This window comes from Pseudophryne corroboree, chromosome 2 (genome assembly GCF_028390025.1).
Source record: "Pseudophryne corroboree isolate aPseCor3 chromosome 2, aPseCor3.hap2, whole genome shotgun sequence".
Classification (NCBI taxonomy): domain Eukaryota; kingdom Metazoa; phylum Chordata; class Amphibia; order Anura; family Myobatrachidae; genus Pseudophryne; species Pseudophryne corroboree.
Window position 1 is genome coordinate 103,756,474 of NC_086445.1, and position 22,794 is coordinate 103,779,267.

Consider the following 22,794-nt stretch of genomic DNA (forward strand, 5'->3'; position numbering starts at 1 on the left):
TCGCAATTCTGCTACTCTTTCGTTCGCAATTTTGCTAAGCTAAGATACACTCCAAGAGGGCGGCGGCGTGTGCAATGCTGATAAAAGCAGCTAGCGAGCGAACAACTCGGAATGACCCCCTAAGTTAGCTGCTGGATAGGCCGGATGGAACCGGACTGAAGGATGAGCTGATGCTTGATACACCGATGTAGCTGGAGAATAGCTAGTAGCACTGGTGATGCTAGGGATCGCTGGAATTAGAAAGTCGATGGCGGAGCACCGATGATATCTGGTATTCGATGGAGGAGCACCGATGGAATCTGGTATTCAATGGCGGAGCACCGATGGAATCTGGAAATAGAACACAGCTGGAAGCTGGAAGCCAGTGTTAGACACTGCCAGTTGCAGGAAGCAATGTGAGAATACTGCAGACCCTCCAACATGACCCGCCCCACTAGGTACAAAATGCTCTGTTCCTGGACTTCTCTCTTAATTTATGATTTCCATCACCTGTGTTGAACTAGTTAAATGATAAGAAAGCTGTTTCTTCACAGGTGATGGCAATAATAAATTAAGAGGAAAGTCCAGAAACAGAGCATTTTGTACCTAGTGGGGCGGGTCATGTTGGAGGGTATGATACTGCAGAGTCAGGCTGCACCGCTGGGTGGTAAACTGGTGCGGGTCTCTAGTGGTGTTGAAGACAGGAGCTGGAATTCCTGTAATGAGCTAACAACCACAAAGCAGGGAGACTGGTAACACTGGGTTTGACAACCAAAGCACTGACAACTTCCTGGTTCAGGAACAGGACATTTATACCTACAGCAGGGCAGGCATTGGCTGATCAATTAGGCAGAGTTCAGCGGTACAGCGGATTGGTGTGGGTAATGTCATGTGACTGAAACCAACATGGCTGCACCCATACTAGCAACTGCAGGGAAAGTTAGTTTGTGGAACCATGTGAGTAGTAACAGTAATGGCGGCAGAGGCCGCGGAGGGCAGGAGACGTCAACTTGCACACTTGATCTACAGAGATGGGTGCGGAGGCAGCAGCGGGCAGGAGACGCCATGCAGACTTGTTTGCACATTTGAACCACAGAGATGACGACGGAGGCCGCAGCGGGCAGGAGACGCCATGGAGACTTATTTGAATACTGGGGGAGCAGGAATGACGGCGGAGGCGGCGGAGGGCTGGAGACGCCATTCTTAACTTTATGAGCTTAATATGACAGCGCCTGCGGAATGACAGAGAGGAGATGTGTAGTGAGGATGTCAGCAGCACGACTGAGACCCGGCCCTGGATCGCTGAGCCAGCCTCAGGAGACACCTGAAAGGTAGATAATGGCGTCCAGTAACCCGGATCGTGACACATACGTTGCACTACATTACTACACTACATCACGGCACTACATGCCCATATATGCTACACTACATGTACATATACAGCATACTTATGATCAGGATGGCGGCTGTTGGGATTCCGGCATCTGCATTTTGACTGATGTTGGTATGCCGACATCGGTCTTCTGGTCGCGTGTTGGGATTCCTGTGCCGGGATTTCTGCCAGCATCCTAACCACTGCCAACCATAATGTATCCCCATCACACTACATCCCCGACATGATACACTACATGCTGCACTTTATTACTGCACTGCACTATATATATATATATATATATATATATATATATAAACGATGCAGGCGGCACTCAGAATAAATTCAAAGTCAGAGGCAGGAATGCAACAATGCTTGTTGCGGAGTTAAGGAGGGCACTGGAGCAGTTAATGATTTCTTGGGAGTGCTGCCAAAATATAATTCCACGGATGACCGGCACTTCAATTAAAGCAAGCACGGTATCTGGGTGCCTTTCCTTGGGCATAGAAATCCCAGTACTATAGCAGTAAGATGGACAGCACTCCACAGATTTCAAAAAGTCACAGCATACATTGCTTGAATATCAACCTTTCAGATGCCATATATATATTAGTGATGAGCGCCTGAAATTTTTCGGGTTTTGTGTTTTGGTTTTGGGTTCGGTTCCGCGGCCGCGTTTTGGGTTCGACCGCGTTTTGGCAAAACCTCACCAAATTTTTTTTGTCGGATTCGGGTGTGTTTTGGATTCAGGTGTTTTTTTCAAAAAACCCTAAAAAACAGCTTAAATCATAGAATTTGGGGGTCATTTTGATCCCAAAGTATTATTAACCTCAAAAACCATAATTTCCACTCATTTTCAGTCTATTCTGAATACCTCACACCTCACAATATTATTTTTAGTCCTAAAATTTGCACCGAGGTCGCTGTGTGAGTAAGATAAGCGACCCTAGTGGCCGACACAAACACCGGGCCCATCTAGGAGTGGCACTGCAGTGTCACGCAGGATGGCCCTTCCAAAAAACCCTCCCCAAACAGCACATGACGCAAAGAAAAAAAGAGGCGCAATGAGGTAGCTGTGTGAGTAAGATTAGTGACCCTAGTGGCCGACACAAACACCGGGCCCATCTAGGAGTGGCACTGCAGTGTCACGCAGGATGTCCCTTCTAAAAAAACCCTCCCCAAACAGCACATGACGCAAAGAAAAAAAGAGGCGCAATGAGGTAGCTGTGTGAGTAAGATTAGCGACCCTAGTGGCCGACACAAACACCGGGCCCATCTAGGAGTGGCACTGCAGTGTCACGCAGGATGTCCCTTCCAAAAAACCCTCCCCAAACAGCACATGACGCAAAGAAAAAAAGAGGCGCAATGAGGTAGCTGACTGTGTGAGTAAGATAAGCGACCCTAGTGGCCGACACAAACACCGGGCCCATCTAGGAGTGGCACTGCAGTGTCACGCAGGATGTCCCTTCCAAAAAACCCTCCCCAAACAGCACATGACGCAAAGAAAAAAAGAGGCGCAATGAGGTAGCTGTGTGAGTAAGATAAGCGACCCTAGTGGCCGACACAAATACCGGGCCCATCTAGGAGTGGCACTGCAGTGTCACGCAGGATGGCCCTTCCAAAAAACCCTCCCCAAACAGCACATGACGCAAAGAAAAATAAAAGAAAAAAGAGGTGCAAGATGGAATTGTCCTTGGGCCCTCCCACCCACCCTTATGTTGTATAAACAAAACAGGACATGCACACTTTAACCAACCCATCATTTCAGTGACAGGGTCTGCCACACGACTGTGACTGATATGACGGGTTGGTTTGGACCCCCCCAAAAAAGAAGCAATTAATCTCTCCTTGCACAAACTGGCTCTACAGAGGCAAGATGTCCACCTCATCATCATCCTCCGATATATCACCGTGTACATCCCCCTCCTCACAGATTATCAATTCGTCCCCACTGGAATCCACCATCTCAGCTCCCTGTGTACTTTGTGGAGGCAATTGCTGCTGGTCAATGTCTCCGCGGAGGAATTGATTATAATTCATTTTAATGAACATCATCTTCTCCACATTTTCTGGATGTAACCTCGTACGCCGATTGCTGACAAGGTGAGCGGCGGCACTAAACACTCTTTCGGAGTACACACTTGTGGGAGGGCAACTTAGGTAGAATAAAGCCAGTTTGTGCAAGGGCCTCCAAATTGCCTCTTTTTCCTGCCAGTATAAGTACGGACTGTCTGACGTGCCTACTTGGATGCGGTCACTCATATAATCCTCCACCATTCTTTCAATGGTGAGAGAATCATATGCAGTGACAGTAGACGACATGTCCGTAATCGTTGTCAGGTCCTTCAGTCCGGACCAGATGTCAGCATCAGCAGTCGCTCCAGACTGCCCTGCATCACCGCCAGCGGGTGGGCTCGGAATTCTGAGCCTTTTCCTCGCACCCCCAGTTGCGGGAGAATGTGAAGGAGGAGATGTTGACAGGTCGCGTTCCGCTTGACTTGACAATTTTCTCACCAGCAGGTCTTTCAACCCCAGCAGACTTGTGTCTGCCGGAAAGAGATCCAAGGTAGGCTTTAAATCTAGGATCGAGCATGGTGGCCAAAATGTAGTGCTCTGATTTCAACAGATTGACCACCCGTGAATCCTTGTTAAGCGAATTAAGGGCTCCATCCACAAGTCCCACATGCCTAGCGGAATCGCTCCGTGTTAGCTCCTCCTTCAATGTCTCCAGCTTCTTCTGCAAAAGCCTGATGAGGGGAATGACCTGACTCAGGCTGGCAGTGTCTGAACTGACTTCACGTGTGGCAAGTTCAAAGGGCATCAGAACCTTGCACAACGTTGAAATCATTCTCCACTGCGCTTGAGACAGGTGCATTCCACCTCCTATATCGTGCTCAATTGTATAGGCTTGAATGGCCTTTTGCTGCTCCTCCAACCTCTGAAGCATATAGAGGGTTGAATTCCACCTCGTTACCACTTCTTGCTTCAGATGATGGCAGGGCAGGTTCAGTAGTTTTTGGTGGTGCTCCAGTCTTTTGTACGTGGTGCCTGTACGCCGAAAGTGTCCCGCAATTCTTCTGGCCACCGACAGCATCTCTTGCACGCCCCTGTCGTTTTTTAAAAAATTCTGCACCACCAAATTCAAGGTATGTGCAAAACATGGGATGTGCTGGAATTTGCCCATATTTAATGCACACACAATATTGCTGGCGTTGTCCGATGCCACAAATCCACAGGAGAGTCCAATTGGGGTAAGCCATTCCGCGATGATCTTCCTCAGTTGCCGTAAGAGGTTTTCAGCTGTGTGCGTATTCTGGAAAGCGGTGATACAAAGCGTAGCCTGCCTAGGAAAGAGTTGGCGTTTGCGAGATGCTGCTACTGGTGCCGCCGCTGCTGTTCTTGCGGCGGGAGTCCATACATCTACCCAGTGGGCTGTCACAGTCATATAGTCCTGACCCTGCCCTGCTCCACTTGTCCACATGTCCGTGGTTAAGTGGACATTGGGTACAGCTGCATTTTTTAGGACACTGGTGACTCTTTTTCTGAGGTCTGTGTACATTTTCGGTATCGCCTGCCTAGAGAAATGGAACCTAGATGGTATTTGGTACCGGGGACACAGTACCTCCAACAAGTCTCTAGTTGGCTCTGCAGTAATGGATACCGGAACCACGTTTCTCACCACCCAGGATGCCAAGGCCTCAGTTATCCGCTTTGCAGTAGGATGACTGCTGTGATATTTCATCTTCCTCGCAAAGGACTGTTGGACAGTCAATTGCTTGGTGGAAGTAGTAAAAGTGGTCTTACGACTTCCCCTCTGGGATGACCATCGACTCCCAGCAGCAACAACAGCAGCGCCAGCAGCAGTAGGCGTTACACGCAAGGATGCATCGGAGGAATCCCAGGCAGGAGAGGAATCGTCAGAATTGCCAGTGACATGGCCTGCAGGACTATTGGCATTCCTGGGGAAGGAGGAAATTGACACTGAGGGAGTTGGTGGGGTGGTTTGCGTGAGCTTGGTTACAAGAGGAAGGGATTTACTGGTCAGTGGACTGCTTCCGCTGTCACCCAAAGTTTTTGAACTTGTCACTGACTTATTATGAATGCGCTGCAGGTGACGTATAAGGGAGGATGTTCCGAGGTGGTTAACGTCCTTACCCCTACTTATTACAGCTTGACAAAGGGAACACACGGCTTGACACCTGTTGTCCGCATTTCTGTTGAAATAGTTCCACACCGAAGAGCTGATTTTTTTGGTATTTTCACCAGGCATGTCAACGGCCATATTCCTCCCACGGACAACAGGTGTCTCCCCGGGTGCCTGACTTAAACAAACCACCTCACCATCAGAATCCTCCTGGTCAATTTCCTCCCCAGCGCCAGCAACACCCATATCCTCCTCATCCTGGTGTACTTCAACACTGACATCTTCAATCTGACTATCAGGAACTGGACTGCGGGTGCTCCTTCCAGCACTTGCAGGGGGCGTGCAAATGGTGGAAGGCGCATGCTCTTCACGTCCAGTGTTGGGAAGGTCAGGCATCGCAACCGACACAATTGGACTCTCCTTGTGGATTTGGGATTTCGAAGAACGCACAGTTCTTTGCGGTGCTACTGCTTTTGCCAGCTTGAGTCTTTTCATTTTTCTAGCGAGAGGCTGAGTGCCTCCATCCTCATGTGAAGCTGAACCACTAGCCATGAACATAGGCCAGGGCCTCAGCCGTTCCTTGCCACTCCGTGTGGTAAATGGCATATTGGCAAGTTTACGCTTCTCCTCCGACAATTTTATTTTAGGTTTTGGAGTCCTTTTTTTACTGATATTTGGTGTTTTGGATTTGACATGCTCTGTACTATGACATTGGGCATCGGCCTTGGCAGACGACGTTGCTGGCATTTCATCATCTCGGCCATGACTAGTGGCAGCAGCTTCAGCATGAGGTGGAAGTGGATCTTGATCTTTCCCTAATTTTGGAACCTCAACATTTTTGTTCTCCATATTTTAATAGGCACAACTAAAAGGCACCTCAGGTAAACAATGGAGATGGATGGATACTAGTATACAATTATGGATGGACTGCCGAGTGCCGACACAGAGGTAGCTACAGCCGTGGACTACCGTACTGTGTCTGCTGCTAATATAGACTGGTTGATAAAGAGATGTAGTATGTATGTATAAAGAAGAAAAAAAAAAAAACCACGGGTAGGTGGTATACAATTATGGATGGACTGCCGAGTGCCGACACAGAGGTAGCTACAGCCGTGGACTACCGTACTGTGTCTGCTGCTAATATAGACTGGTTGATAAAGAGATGTAGTATGTATGTATAAAGAAGAAAGAAAAAAAAACCACGGGTAGGTGGTATACAATTATGGATGGACTGCCGAGTGCCGACACAGAGGTAGCTACAGCCGTGGACTACCGTACTGTGTCTGCTGCTAATATAGAATGGTTGATAAAGAGATGTAGTATGTATGTATAAAGAAGAAAGAAAAAAAAACCACGGGTAGGTGGTATACAATTATGGATGGACTGCCGAGTGCCGACACAGAGGTAGCTACAGCCGTGGACTACCGTACTGTGTCTGCTGCTAATATAGACTGGTTGATAAAGAGATGTAGTATGTATGTATAAAGAGGAAAGAAAAAAAAAACCACGGGTAGGTGGTATACAATTATGGATGGACTGCCGAGTGCCGACACAGAGGTAGCTACAGCCGTGGACTACCGTACTGTGTCTGCTGCTAATATAGACTGGTTGATAAAGAGATGTAGTATGTATGTATAAAGAAGAAAGAAAAAAAAACCACGGGTAGGTGGTATACAATTATGGACGGACTGCCGAGTGCCGACACAGAGGTAGCTACAGCCGTGGACTACCGTACTGTGTCTGCTGCTAATATAGACTGGTTGATAAAGAGATGTAGTATGTATGTATAAAGAAGAAAGAAAAAAAAAAACACGGGTAGGTGGTATACAATTATGGATGGACTGCCGAGTGCCGACACAGAGGTAGCTACAGCCGTGGACTACCGTACTGTGTCTGCTGCTAATATAGACTGGTTGATAAAGAGATGTAGTATGTATGTATAAAGAAGAAAAAAAAAAAAACCACGGGTAGGTGGTATACAATTATGGATGGACTGCCGAGTGCCGACACAGAGGTAGCTACATCCGTGGACTACCGTACTGTACTGTGTCTGCTGCTAATATAGACTGGTTGATAAAGAGATGTAGTATGTATGTATGTATAAAGAAGAAAGAAAAAAAAACCACGGGTAGGTGGTATACAATTATGGACGGACTGCCGAGTGCCGACACAGAGGTAGCTACAGCCGTGGACTACCGTACTGTGTCTGCTGCTAATATAGACTGGTTGATAAAGAGATGTAGTATGTATGTATAAAGAAGAAAAAAAAAACACGGGTAGGTGGTATACAATTATGGATGGACTGCCGAGTGCCGACAGAGGTAGCTACAGCCGTGGACTGCCGTACTGTGTCTGCTGCTAATATAGACTGGTTGATAAAGAGATGTAGTATGTATGTATAAAGAAGAAAGAAAAAAAAACCACGGGTAGGTGGTATACAATTATGGATGGACTGCCGAGTGCCGACACAGAGGTAGCTACAGCCATGGACTACCGTACTGTACTGTGTCTGCTGCTAATATAGACTGGATGATAATGAGATGTAGTATGTATAAAGAAGAAAGAAAAAAAAACCACGGGTAGGTGTTATACAATTATGGACGGACTGCCGAGTGCCGACACAGAGGTAGCTACAGCCGTGGACTACCGTACTGTACTGTGTCTGCTGCTAATATACACTGGATGATAATGAGATGTAGTATGTATAAAGAAGAAAGAAAAAAAAACCACGGGTAGGTGGTATACAATTATGGACGGACTGCCGAGTGCCGACACAGAGGTAGCTACAGCCGTGGACTACCGTACTGTGTCTGCTGCTAATATAGACTGGATGATAATGAGATGTAGTATGTATAAAGAAGAAAGAAAAAAAAACCACGGGTAGGTGGTATACAATTATGGATGGACTGCCGAGTGCCGACACAGAGGTAGCTACAGCCGTGAACTACCGTACTGTGTCTGCTGCGACTGCATGATAAATAATGATATAAAAAATATATATATATCACTACTGCAGCCGGACAGGTATATATTATATAATGACGGACCTGCTGGACACTGTCAGCAGAATGAGTTTTTTATAGAATAAAAAAAAAAAACACCACACAAGTCACACGACGAGTGTTTAACTTTTTCAGGCAATCACAATATAGTATACTATACTGGTGGTCAGTGTGGTCAGGTCACTGGTCAGTCACACTGGCAGTGGCACTCCTGCAGCAAAAGTATGCACTGTTTAATTTTAATAATATGTACTCCTGGCTCCTGCTATAACCTATAACTGCTCCCCAGTCTCCCCCACAATTAAGCTGTGTGAGCACAGTCAGATATTATACATAGATGATGCAGCACACTGGGCTGAGTGAGCACACAGATATGGTATGTGACTGAGTCACTGTGTATCGTTTTTTTCAGGCAGAGAACGGATTATATTAAATAAAACTGCACTGGTGGTCACTGTGGTCAGTCACTAGTAAACTCTGCACTCTCTAGTACTCCTAAGCTCCAGTAAATCAAGTGTCTCTGTCTCAATCTCACTCTCTCTCTTCTAATCTAAATGGAGAGGACGCCAGCCACGTCCTCTCCCTATCAATCTCAATGCACGTGTGAAAATGGCGGTGACGCGCGGCTCCTTATATAGAATCCGAGTCTCGCGATAGAATCCGAGCCTCGCGAGAATCCGACAGCGTCATGATGACGTTCGTGTGCGCTCGGGTTAACCGAGCAAGGCGGGAAGATCCGAGTCGCTCGGACCCGTGGAAAAAAAGCTGAAGTTCGGGCGGGTTCGGATTCAGAGGAACCGAACCCGCTCATCTCTAATAAATATATATATATATATATATATATATATATATATAAAAATACTCTATATCTTTTTGCCACTTCATCAGTTCCCTGTATATATTTTATGATTTTATGCTAACCCACCCCTTCTTTTATGTATATACTAGGGATGAGCGCAGGGCTGGTGCTAGGGTGTTTGGCACCCCCTGCAAACTATACATTTGCGCCCTCCAATATTTCACAAAGGGTCAGCACGCACCTTTGGCGTCGGGAAAAGGGTGTCTTCTCACAAGGAAGGGGCGAGGTCACACAACAGTACCCCCATTTCAAATTACGCCACACAGTAGCACAATCTTATTCAATTACACTGTACATAGTATTTCTGCTCATTCACATAATGCCCCAGTAGTAGTAGCGTCCTTATACGTAATGCCCGCCCAGTAGTGTAGCATCCTTATACGTAATGCCCCCACAGTAGTGGTACCACCCTTATACGTAATGCTCCACATGTAGTAGTAGCATCCTTATACGTAATGCCCCCCAGTAGTAGTAGCATCCTTATACGTAATGCCCCTCCTAGCAGTAGTAGCGTCCTCATACGTAATGCCCCCAGTAGTAGTAGCATCCTTATACATAATGCCCCTCCTCCAGTAGTAATAGCAGCATTGTTATACGTAATGCCCCCAGTAGTGGTAGCATCCTTATATGTAATGCATCCCCCCAGTAATAGTAGCGTCCTTATACGTAAGGCCCCCCAGTAGTAGTAGCAGCGTTGTTATATGTAATGCCCTCCCCAGTAGTAGCATCCTTATACCAAATATCCCCCAAGCATTAGTAGCATTGTTATACATAATACCCCCCAGTAGTCGCGTCATTACACATAATGCCCCCCCAGCAGTAGCGTTGTTATACGTAATAACCCCCAGTTGTAGTAGTGTTCTTACATGTAATGGCCCCCCCAGTAGTAGTGTCCATAATGCGCGCACACAGACACACCTCATACATCCCCCCACCATACGCACACATACTCATACACTCCCCGCCATACACACACCCACCCACCATACACACACACACACACACACACATTTCTCTCACCCTCCACTTACCTAAGTCTGGCTGGCCGCCACTGTAATTACTCTCCCTCTGTACAGCAGCCTGGTCCGTGTTGCTCCGCCCCCTCCATCCCATGTAGCTCCACCCTCTCCTCAGATCCGTATGCAACTGCTGTCACACAGGTGAAGGGAGGGGAGTAAACTTTTCATGCTGCTGGTGCCGCTGCCTGTCATACAATGACAGGCACTGCAGCCGGCAGCAGCAGGGGGGGACAGGGCGACACAGAAGTGGGGATGTAGAGCAGGGAGAGTGCCTCTTCAGCCTGGCGCCTTCCTGCTTTGCATCCCTTTGCTGAGCGGGTAGCGTCGGGCCTGGATGAGCAGGTTCAGTTCACCGGGAACCGAAAACCTTTGAACATTGCGATCCAAGGCGGGATCCGAGTCCGACTCGGGACGTCCCACCTTACTTGGATCCCAAAGCGAGGCCAAATGGTATCTTCCCGCTGTAATATTCTCGCGGGTTTTGGATTCTATATAAGTCCCATGTATCGGCAACATCTTCACTATAGCTGTGGAAAGTGTACTGGATGGACGTGTCCGTCTCCAATATTGTGTTGTCTGGCATGGTGTGGGTTGGGCGCTCTGTCTGTTGTATCTGAAACGGGTGCGCTCTCTGTCTGTTGTATCTCAAAAATGGGTGCTCTATCCCTCTACTGTATCTGAAAAAGGGGTGCTCTTTCTGCTGTATCTGAAAGGGATGCTCTCTCTGCTGTATCTAAAAAAGGGGTGCTCTCTCTGCCTGCTGTATCTGAAAGGGGTGATCTGTCTGTCCATCTAGGGGCTCTGCCCCAGTGTAAAATTAAAATAATAAAAGCTAGAAACAACAAGCCTAAAATGATAATTATAAGTACTGTGACACTGCTGGTCAGACAGCAGTATATTATTTCCTACTCATAAACTTATTGTGCGACACTGTCGGTGGAGTCAACCGCAGCGTATAATTATTATTTACTGTATATATTTCTGACTCTTTTTTGTGACACTGTAACCGCTGGTGTGTAATATGAAAAATACTTCTACATATTTCTCACTCACTTGTGCAATGCTGTCGGTGAAGTCAACCGCAGTGTGTAACTATTATATATATTTGACTCATTTGTGCGACACTGTAACTGCCGATGTGTGATATAAAAAATACTTCTACATATTTCTGACTCATTTCTGCAACACTGACAGTAAAGTCAACCACATTGTGTAATTATTATATATATTTCTGACTCATTTGTGCGACACTAACTGCCGGTGTGTGATATAAAAAATACTTCTACATATTTCTGACTCATTTGTGCAACACTCTTGGTGGAGGTCAACCACAGTGTGTAATTATTATATATATTTCTGACTCATTTGTGCGACACTAACTGCCGATGTGTGATATAAAAAATACTTCTACATATTTCTGACTCATTTCTGCAACACTGACAGTAAAGTCAACCACATTGTGTAATTATTATAAATATTTCTGACTCATTTGTGCGACACTAACTGCCGGTGTGTGATATAAAAAATACTTCTACATATTTCTGACTCATTTGTGCAACACTCTTGGTGGAGGTCAACCACAGTGTGTAATTATTATATATATTTCTGACTCATTTGTGCAACACTGTAACCGCAGTGCATGATATAAAAAGTAATATATACAGTATATTTTTATTTCAATTTATATTTTGTGCTGTGCCATCCCAGTATACATCCAGGGACTGCAGCCACTCCATCCATCAAGGGGTGTTCTGTCAGTCCACCCAAAAATAAGATTTTACTTACCGATAAATCTATTTCTCGTAGTCCGTAGTGGATGCTGGGGACTCCGTCAGGACCATGGGGATTAGCGGCTCCGCAGGAGACAGGGCACAAAAATAAAGCTTTTAGGATCAGGTGGTGTACACTGGCTCCTCCCCCTATGACCCTCCTCCAAGCCTCAGTTAGGATACTGTGCCCGGACGAGCGTACACAATAAGGAAGGATTTTGAATCCCGGGTAAGACTCATACCAGCCACACCAATCACACCGTACAACTTGTGATCTGAACCCAGTTAACAGTATGATAAACGTAGGAGCCTCTGAACAGATGGCTCACAACAAATAAGAACCCAATTTTTTTGTAACAATAACTATGTACAAGTATTGCAGACAATCCGCACTTGGGATGGGCGCCCAGCATCCACTACGGACTACGAGAAATAGATTTATCGGTAAGTAAAATCTTATTTTCTCTGACGCCCTAGTGGATGCTGGGGACTCCGTCAGGACCATGGGGATTATACCAAAGCTCCCAAACGGGCGGGAGAGTGCGGATGACTCTGCAGCACCGAATGAGAGAACTCCAGGTCCTCTTTAGCCAGGGTATCAAATTTGTAGAATTTTACAAACGTGTTTTCCCCCGACCACGTAGCTGCTCGGCAGAGTTGTAATGCCGAGACCCCTCGGGCAGCCGCCCAGGATGAGCCCACCTTCCTTGTGGAATGGGCCTTGACAGATTTAGGCTGTGGCAGGCCTGCCACAGAATGTGCAAGTTGAATTGTGCTACAAATCCAACGAGCAATCGTCTGCTTAGAAGCAGGAGCACCCAGCTTGTTGGGTGCATACAGTATAAACAGCGAGTCAGATTTTCTGACTCCAGCCGTCCTTGAAATATATATTTTCAATGCCCTGACAACGTCCAGCAACTTGGAATCTTCCAAATCGCTAGTAGCCGCAGGCACCACAATAGGCTGGTTCAGGTGAAACGCTGACACCACCTTAGGCAGAAACTGAGGACGCATCCGCAGTTCTGCCCTGTCCGAATGGAAAATCAGATATGGGCTTTTATACGATAAAGCCGCCAATTCTGATACTCTCCTGGCTGAAGCCAGGGCCAGTAGCATGGTTACTTTCCATGTAAGATATTTCAAATCCACCGATTTGAGTGGCTCAAACCAATGGGATTTGAGAAAATCCAAAACTACATTAAGGTCCCACGGAGCCACTGGGGGCACAACCGGGGGCTGTATATGTAGTACTCCTTTTACAAAAGTCTGGACTTCAGGAACTGAAGCCAATTCTTTCTGGAAGAAAATCGACAGGGCCGAAATTTGAACCTTAATGGACCCCAATTTGAGGCCCATAGACAATCCTGTTTGCAGGAAATGTAGGAATCGACCCAGTTGAAATTCCTCCGTGGGGGCCTTCCTGGCCTCACACCACGCAACATATTTTCTCCAAATGCGGTGATAATGTTGTGCAGTCACCTCCTTCCTGGCTTTAACCAGTGTAGGAATGACCTCTTCTGGAATGCCTTTTTCCTTTAGAATTCGGCGTTCAACCGCCATGCCGTCAAACGCAGCCGCGGTAAGTCTTGGAATAGACATGGTCCCTGCTGAATCAGGTCCCGTCTTAGAGGTAGAGGCCACGGATTTTCCGTGAGCATCTGCTGAAGTTCCGGGTACCAAGTTCTTCTTGGCCAATCCGGAGCCACGAGTATTGTTCTTACTCCCCTTTGCCGTATAATTCTCAGTACTTTGGGTATGAGAGGCAGAGGAGGAAACACATACACTGACTGGTACACCCACGGTGTTACCAGAGCGTCCACAGCTATTGCCTGAGGGTCTCTTGACCTGGCGCAATACCTGTCCAGTTTTTTGTTGAGGCGTGATGCCATCATATCCACCTTTGGTTTTTCCCAACGGTTCACAATCATGTGGAAGACTTCTGGGTGAAGTCCCCACTCTCCCGGGTGTAGATCGTGTCTGCTGAGGAAGTCTGCTTCCCAGTTGTCTACTCCCGGAATGAACACTGCTGACAGTGCTATCACATGATCTTCCGCCCAGCGAAGAATCCTTGCAGCTTCTGCCATTGCTCTCCTGCTTCTTGTGCCGCCCTGTCTGTTTACGTGGGCGACTGCCGTGATGTTGTCCGACTGGATCAACACCGGCTGACCCTGAAGCAGGGGTTTTGCCAGGCTTAGAGCATTGTAAATCGCTCTTAGCTCCAGTATATTTATGTGAAGAGACATCTCCAGGCTTGACCATACTCCCTGGAAGTTTCTTCCCTGTGTAACCGCTCCCCAGCCTCTCAGACTGGCATCCGTGGTCACCAGGACCCAGTCCTGTATGCCGAATCTGCGGCCCTCTAACAGATGAGCACTCTGCAACCACCACAGAAGAGACACCCTTGTCCGTGGCGATAAGGTTATCCGCTGATGCATCTGCAGATGCGATCCGGACCATTTGTCCAGCAGATCCCACTGAAAAGTTCGTGCGTGGAATCTGCCGAATGGAATTGCTTCGTAAGAAGCCACCATCTTTCCCAGGACTCTTGTGCATTGATGCACAGACACTTTTCCTGGTTTTAGGAGGTTCCTGACAAGTTCGGATAACTCCTTGGCTTTCTCCTCCGGAAGAAACACCTTTTTCTGAACCGTGTCCAGAATCATTCCCAGGAACAGCAGACGTGTTGTCGGGGTCAACTGAGATTTTGGAAAATTCAGAATCCACCCGTGTTGTTGCAACACTACTTTGGTTAGTGCTACTCCGTCCTCCAGCTGTTCTCTGGACCTTGCCCTTATCAGGAGATCGTCCAAGTAAGGGATAATTAATACGCCTCTTATTCGCAGAAGAATCATCATTTCGGCCATTACCTTGGTAAAGACCCGAGGTGCCGTGGACAATCCAAACGGCAGCGTCTGAAACTGATGACAGTTTTGCACCACGAACCTGAGGTACCCTTGATGTGAAGGGCAAATTGGGACATGCAGGTAAGCATCCTTTATGTCCAGGGACACCATAAAGTCCCCTTCTTCCAGATTCGCTATCACTGCTCTGAGTGATTCCATCTTGAACTTGAATTTTTGTAAGTACAGGTTCAAAGATTTCAGATTTAGAATAGGTCTTACCGAGCCGTCCGGCTTCGGTACCACAAATAGCGTGGAGTAATACCCCTTTCCCTGTTGTAGGAGGGGTACTTTGACTATCACCTGCTGAGAAAACAGCTTGTGAATGGCTTCCAATACCGTCGCCCTGTCTGAGGGAGACGTTGGCAAAGCAGACTTTAGGAACCGGCGAGGGGGAGACTTCTCGAATTCCAACCTGTAACCCTGAGATACTACCTGCAGTATCCAGGGGTCCACCTGTGAGCAAGCCCACTGCGCGCTGAAATTCTTGAGTCGACCCCCCACCGCTCCTGAGTCCGCTTGTAAAGCCCCAGCGTCATGCTGAGGGCTTTGCAGAACCCGGGGAGGGCTTCTGTTCCTGGGAAGGAGCTGCTTGCTGCCCTCTATTACCCTTTCCTCTGCCTCGGGGCAGATATGACTGTCCTTTTGCCCGCTTGTTCTTATAGGACCGAAAGGACTGCGGCTGAAAAGACGGTGTCTTTTTCTGTTGGGAGGGGGTCTGAGGTAAAAAGGTGGATTTCCCGGCAGTTGCCGTGGCCACCAGATCTGATAGACCGACGCCAAACAATTCCTCCCCTTTATACGGCAATACTTCCATATGCCGTTTGGAATCTGCATCACCTGACCACTGTCGCGTCCATAAACTTCTTCTGGCAGATATGGACATCGCACTTACTCTCGATGCCAGAGTGCAAATATCCCTCTGAGCATCTCGCATATAAAGAAAAGCATCCTTCAATTGCTCTAAAGTCAATAAAATACTGTCCCTATCCAGGGTATCAATATTTTCAGTCAGGGAATCCGACCAGACCACCCCAGCACTGCACATCCAGGCTGAGGCGATGGCTGGTCGCAGTATAACACCAGTATGTGTGTATATACTTTTAGGGTAGTTTCCAGCCTCCTATCAGCTGGATCCTTGAGGGCGGCCGTATCAGGAGACGGTAACGCCACTTGTTTTGATAAGCGTGTGAGCGCCTTATCCATCCTAGGGGGTGTTTCCCAGCGCGCCCTAACCTCTGGCGGGAAAGGGTATAATGCCAATAACTTTTTTGAAATTAGCACTTTTCTATCTGGGTTAACCCACGCTTCGATTAATCTACAGAAGGGTAGTTCCGCAACAGGTTGTTTGTACAGATATTGACCAACATCAGGTCTTTATCTGTGACCGACTTTGAAATACTTGTATGCACAGTCAGTGCTGATCACTCGTCGGTGGTGCTCCCAGAGTCAGTAGGTTAGAGCAATAGGACAAAAGAAGAGAGAGACTCTTTGTTGGGGCACTCTTAGTCAAAAAATATATATTAGACACTAAAACTTAACGTTTAATAGATATAATAAAAATCTAGTGACTCAAAAGTAAAGATAAGAATTGTGAACAAATATATTCATGCATATTATTCATGCATATCGCTCAATGCTTCTATTTTAAAATAGATCTGAAAAGTGCCTGGGTGAAAATTATTTGTAGTTAATATTTTATTTGGGACAGATCTGTCTATATTTTGAGACAGGATATAGTTATGGTCCCCCAGGGATACTACCTATGTTCAGTTTTTAAATATTGTGCAATTTCTTAAAGAGAAAGATTAAAGGAAATATGGTCTTTAAATGTTGCCTTAAAAGGTCCTTAGACACCTACTGCTCTATGTCTGGGCAGTGGCGTTACCGGAAAGGCTTTTACTTGATTAAGCGATGCATTTTTTCGACTCTATGCAATCAGTAGAAGTCTGAAAATACGATGTAGGGATAAGGATAATTACATACTTAATAGTAATACAGTAATGCAGTTGGTAGAGATTTGAAAAAACAGTATTATAAATTTTGCATGAAGATATATTGAAAAGAAGAGGAATTATTTTGTGCGGTATATTTTGTAATAGTACAGTAAAATTCTCACATTCAAAATAACATTAAGGAAAAGAAAGCGATTAAAAGAGAGAGGAAAAAGAAGGGGGTATGTCTTACTTCTGCTGTTCAGCTGGGTTGTTTACTGCACCTGGTGTTCGCTGTTGGTCCCCCACACAGTTACTGACCAGGCCTACCACAGATTTGCTTCCAAGATCGGACGAGATCAGGCGTATCCTGTGGAGTATGGCCGTAATCTGCTGAATGAGAGAGTATGACTGCCAAAGTGCTTCTGCTGTCCAAATTAATGGATGAGAGAGCATGAAAAGAATATATTGTTTATATATATATAATGGGCTCTATAATGATGCCATAGTTTGTAGTATGCCCAGATGGACTCCTATATGGAGATAGATATATCCAAAAGGAGGGAGCTGGATGCTCTCCAATATTTTTAAACTAACAGTATTTTCTTTGTTATAGGAAAAAGGAGAAAAAATGAATAAAGGGACCCTAGAGATACTGACAAACCGTAGTCACTTAGTTCATGTGCGAGTATTGCATATATTCACACTGCATATACCGTAAGTGTCAGCAATGCCCTAACATTCATATAATTACACTGCATATAACATGGGTATCATAAGTACCCTGACATTCCAACAGTTAGTGAGTATGAAACAGAAGTATTAAACAAACTGCAAAAGCTTAATTCTTATGAAGATATTACATGTGGTCACACTGCAGTATGATATGAATATCAAAAAAAATGCTGCAAACACTTTAGTTATTGTACAGATATTACATATGGTCACACTGCATAAACGTGATATATAAATATCAAAGGATGCTCTCAATTCAAAGGTATTGACAGACTGCAAACTTGATTGCTGTACAGATATTACATGTGATCACACTGTAGTATGATATAGATATCAAAAAATGCTCTCAATTCACAGTTAACATGAACATGTGTAGTTATATAGAAAATTAATAGAAATCACACTTATTATAAAAAAAGGGTACATAGTAAGTTTTGATGACCCAAAAAGGGTGCTTACTGAACCGGTAAATCCCTTAATGTGGGGGTGGGCTGCGCAGTCCCACAGAGTCCCACTAACCAAACGGCCCGTTTCACCTATCCATAGGCTTGTTCACTGGTCAAACAAGTGAACAAGCCTATGGATAGGTGAAACGGGCCGTTTGGTTAGTGGGACTCTGTGGGACTGCGCAGCCCACCCCCACATTAAGGGATTTACCGGTTCAGTAAGCACCCTTTTTGGGTCATCAAAACTTACTATGTACCCTTTTTTTATAATAAGTGTGATTTCTATTAATTTTCTATATAACTACACATGTTCATGTTAACTGTGAATTGAGAGCATTTTTTGATATCTATATCATACTACAGTGTGATCACATGTAATATCTGTACAGCAATCAAGTTTGCAGTCTGTCAATACCTTTGAATTGAGAGCATCCTTTGATATTTATATATCACGTTTATGCAGTGTGACCATATGTAATATCTGTACAATAACTAAAGTGTTTGCAGCATTTTTTTTGATATTCATATCATACTGCAGTGTGACCACATGTAATATCTTCATAAGAATTAAGCTTTTGCAGTTTGTTTAATACTTCTGTTTCATACTCACTAACTGTTGGAATGTCAGGGTACTTATGATACCCATGTTATATGCAGTGTAATTATATGAATGTTAGGGCATTGCTGACACTTACGGTATATGCAGTGTGAATATATGCAATACTCGCACATGAACTAAGTGACTACGGTTTGTCAGTATCTCTAGGGTCCCTTTATTCATTTTTTCTCCTTTTTCCTATAACAAAGAAAATACTGTTAGTTTAAAAATATTGGAGAGCATCCAGCTCCCTCCTTTTGGATATATCTATCTCCATATAGGAGTCCATCTGGGCATACTACAAACTATGGCATCATTATAGAGCCCATTATATATATATATAAACAATATATTCTTTTCATGCTCTCTCATCCATTAATTTGGACAGCAGAAGCACTTTGGCAGTCATACTCTCTCATTCAGCAGATTACGGCCATACTCCACAGGATACGCCCGATCTCGTCCGATCTTGGAAGCAAATCTGTGGTAGGCCTGGTCAGTAACTGTGTGGGGGACCAACAGCGAACACCAGGTGCAGTAAACAACCCAGCTGAACAGCAGAAGTAAGACATACCCCCTTCTTTTTCCTCTCTCTTTTAATCGCTTTCTTTTCCTTAATGTTATTTTGAATGTGAGAATTTTACTGTACTATTACAAAATATACCGCACAAAATAATTCCTCTTCTTTTCAATATATCTTCATGCAAAATTTATAATACTGTTTTTTCAAATCTCTACCAACTGCATTACTGTATTACTATTAAGTATGTAATTATCCTTATCCCTACATCGTATTTTCAGACTTCTACTGATTGCATAGAGTCGAAAAAATGCATCGCTTAATCAAGTAAAAGCCTTTCCGGTAACGCCACTGCCCAGACATAGAGCAGTAGGTGTCTAAGGACCTTTTAAGGCAACATTTAAAGACCATATTTCCTTTAATCTTTCTCTTTAAGAAATTGCACAATATTTAAAAACTGAACATAGGTAGTATCCCTGGGGGACCATAACTATATCCTGTCTCAAAATATAGACAGATCTGTCCCAAATAAAATATTAACTACAAATAATTTTCACCCAGGCACTTTTCAGATCTATTTTAAAATAGAAGCATTGAGCGATATGCATGAATAATATGCATGAATATATTTGTTCACAATTCTTATCTTTACTTTTGAGTCACTAGATTTTTATTATATCTATTAAACGTTAAGTTTTAGTGTCTAATATATATTTTTTGACTAAGAGTGCCCCAACAAAGAGTCTCTCTCTTCTTTTGTCCTATTGCTTTAACCCACGCTTCATCACATACATCATTCAATTCCTCTGATTCAGGAAAAACTACAGGTAGCTTTTTCACCCCCCCACATAATACCCCTCTTTGTGGTACTTGTAATATCAGAGAGATGCAAAGCCTCCTTCATTGCCGTGATCATATAACGTGTGGCCCTACTGGAAAATACGTTTGTTTCTTCACCGTCGACACTAGATTCAGTGTCCGTGTCTGGGTCTGTGTCGACCGACTGAGGTAAAGGGCGTTTTACAGCCCCTGACGGTGTCTGAGACGCCTGGGCAGGTACTAACTGGTTTGCCGGCCGTCTCATGTCGTCCACTGATTTCTGTAAAGTGCTGACATTATCACGTAATTCCATAAACAAAGCCATCCATTCCGGTGTCGACTCCCTGGGGGGTGACATCACCATTACCGGCAATTGCTCTGCCTCCACACCAACATCGTCCTCATACATGTCGACACACACGTACCGACACACAGCAGACACACAGGGAATGCTCTATTGAAGACAGGACCCCACTAGCCCTTTGGGGAGACAGAGGGGGAGTTTGCCAGCACACACCCAAGCGCTATAATATATATGGGAACAACCCTATATAAGTGTTGTATCCTTATAGCCACTTAAATATAGTAATATCGCCAAAAAAAGTGCCCCCCCTCTCTGTTTTACCCTGTTTCTGTAGTGCAGTGCAGGGGAGAGTCCTGGGAGCCTTCCTCACAGCGGAGCTGAGCAGGAAAATGGCGCTGTGTGCTGAGGAGAATAAGCCCCGCCCCCTATTTCGGCGGGCTCTTCTCCGGAGTTTGTGATATCTGTCAGGGGTTAAATACATCCATATAGCCTCAAGGGCTATATGTGATGTATTTTTAGCCATAAAAGGTATTATACATTGCTGCCCAGGGCGCCCCCCCCAGCGCCCTGCACCCTCAGTGACACGCTGTGTGAAGTGTGCTGACAACAATGGCGCACAGCTGCAGTGCTGTGCGCTACCTCAGGAAGACTGAAAAGTCTTCTGCCGCCTGTCTCTGGACCTCTTCAATCTTCAGCATCTGCAAGGGGGGTCGGCGGCGCGGCTCCGGGACCGGACTCCATGGCTGGGCCTGTGTTCGATCCCTCTGGAGCTAATGGTGTCCAGTAGCCTAAGAAGCCAATCCATCCTGCACGCAGGTGAGTTGACTTCTCTCCCCTAAGTCCCTCGATGCAGTGAGCCTGTTGCCAGCAGGACTCACTGAAAATAAAAACCTAAAAAACTTTTTCTAAGCAGCTCTTTAGGAGAGCCACCTAGATTGCACCCTGCTCGGACGGGCACAAAAACCTAACTGAGGCTTGGAGGAGGGTCATAGGGGGAGGAGCCAGTGCACACCACCTGATCCTAAAAGCTTTATTTTTGTGCCCTGTCTCCTGCGGAGCCGCTAATCCCCATGGTCCTGATGGAGTCCCCAGCATCCACTAGGACGTCAGAGAAATAAAATAATTTTTTAAATATTTTGTGCTCTGTTCATTTCAGGGTGCTGTGTCCGTAGCTCATATTAATATGTTATACTCATTGTCTTATTTTCATAATTCTTCTTATCACTGCATTGTGATTAATTCAAATTAATATTATTAATAATAATAATTATAAATTGACTAAATTTAAATTAAATTAATATAAATAATATGTCTTTTAGGAACAGAAGAATTTGAGCCAAAATAAATGAAATAAATGAAATAAATTAAATCTAAAATATTGTCTTTTTTATTCTTCTTTGCCTTAATCATCTTTTTTGAAATCTTGAGCCTTGCCCAATGCGTCATTTTTAAAAATACATTGGGTGTAATTCAGAGTTGATCGCAGGAGCAAATTTGCTAGCAGTTGGGCAAAATCATGTTTACTGCAGGGGGCAGATATTCTGTGAATTTAGCTGTTTTTATTATTGAAAAAAAAAAATACAGATGCAAAACCAAAACCCGCATGGGCCTGCAGATGGCAAACCGACATGTTAAGGGACCAAACGGCTGCACGTGAAGTCACGCAGCTGCCGCGACCTGCCCCAGTAACGGTCCAGACACGTCTCCATTGTCAGAACCACACCGCTTAAACAGCGTCAACGGGTGTGGATCATCAAATCGACAGTATCTAGGTCGACAATGTTTAGGTTGACCACTATAGGTCGACAGTCACTAAGTCGACAGGGATGGAAGGTCGACAGGGTTTCTAGGTCGACATGTGCTAGGTCGACAGGTCAAAATGTCGACATGAGTTTTTTTTGGGGTGTCCATTTCTTTGTAGAGTGACCGGGAACCCCAATTAGTGAATCGTGTCCTCTCGCATGGCTCGCTTCACTCGCCATGCTTCGGGCAGATTACCGTTCCAGTCGTAGTCCACGTGGAAAAAGTAAAAAAAAAGTGAAAAACTCATGGCGACCTTTTGACCTGTCGACCTAGCACATGTCAACTTAGAAACCCTGTCGACCTTCCATCCCTGTCCTAGTGACTGTCGACCTATAGTGGTCGACCTAAACATTGTCGACCTAGACAGTATCGATCTTCAGACAGGATCCCAGCGTCCCTCCCCCCTCCAGGTTTAGGACCTTGCACATGCACGTACCAGTGTATGCGCATGTGCAGATGTGCAAAAATTGCTTCATAGCGAAATTTGCACATCAGCGATAGGGTCTGAATTAGACCCAAGGTCCGGTATCTATTCCATTTCTTACCGCAGTAGTGGAAGAGGGAAGAGTCAGTGGTGGCTCTGATGATTAG

General features: G+C 45.3%; 1 protein-coding gene and 1 pseudogene across 1 annotated transcript in view; one reads left to right on the top strand and one right to left on the bottom strand.

Moving 5' to 3' along the window:
* The window catches only part of LOC135001412 (polyunsaturated fatty acid lipoxygenase ALOX15B-like), a 131,944-nt gene that overhangs the window by 81,373 nt on the left and 27,777 nt on the right, over nt 1-22,794 (bottom strand). The gene's annotated exons all lie outside the window — the stretch shown is intronic.
* On the top strand, nt 19,183-19,301 carry LOC135052567 (5S ribosomal RNA; annotated as a pseudogene).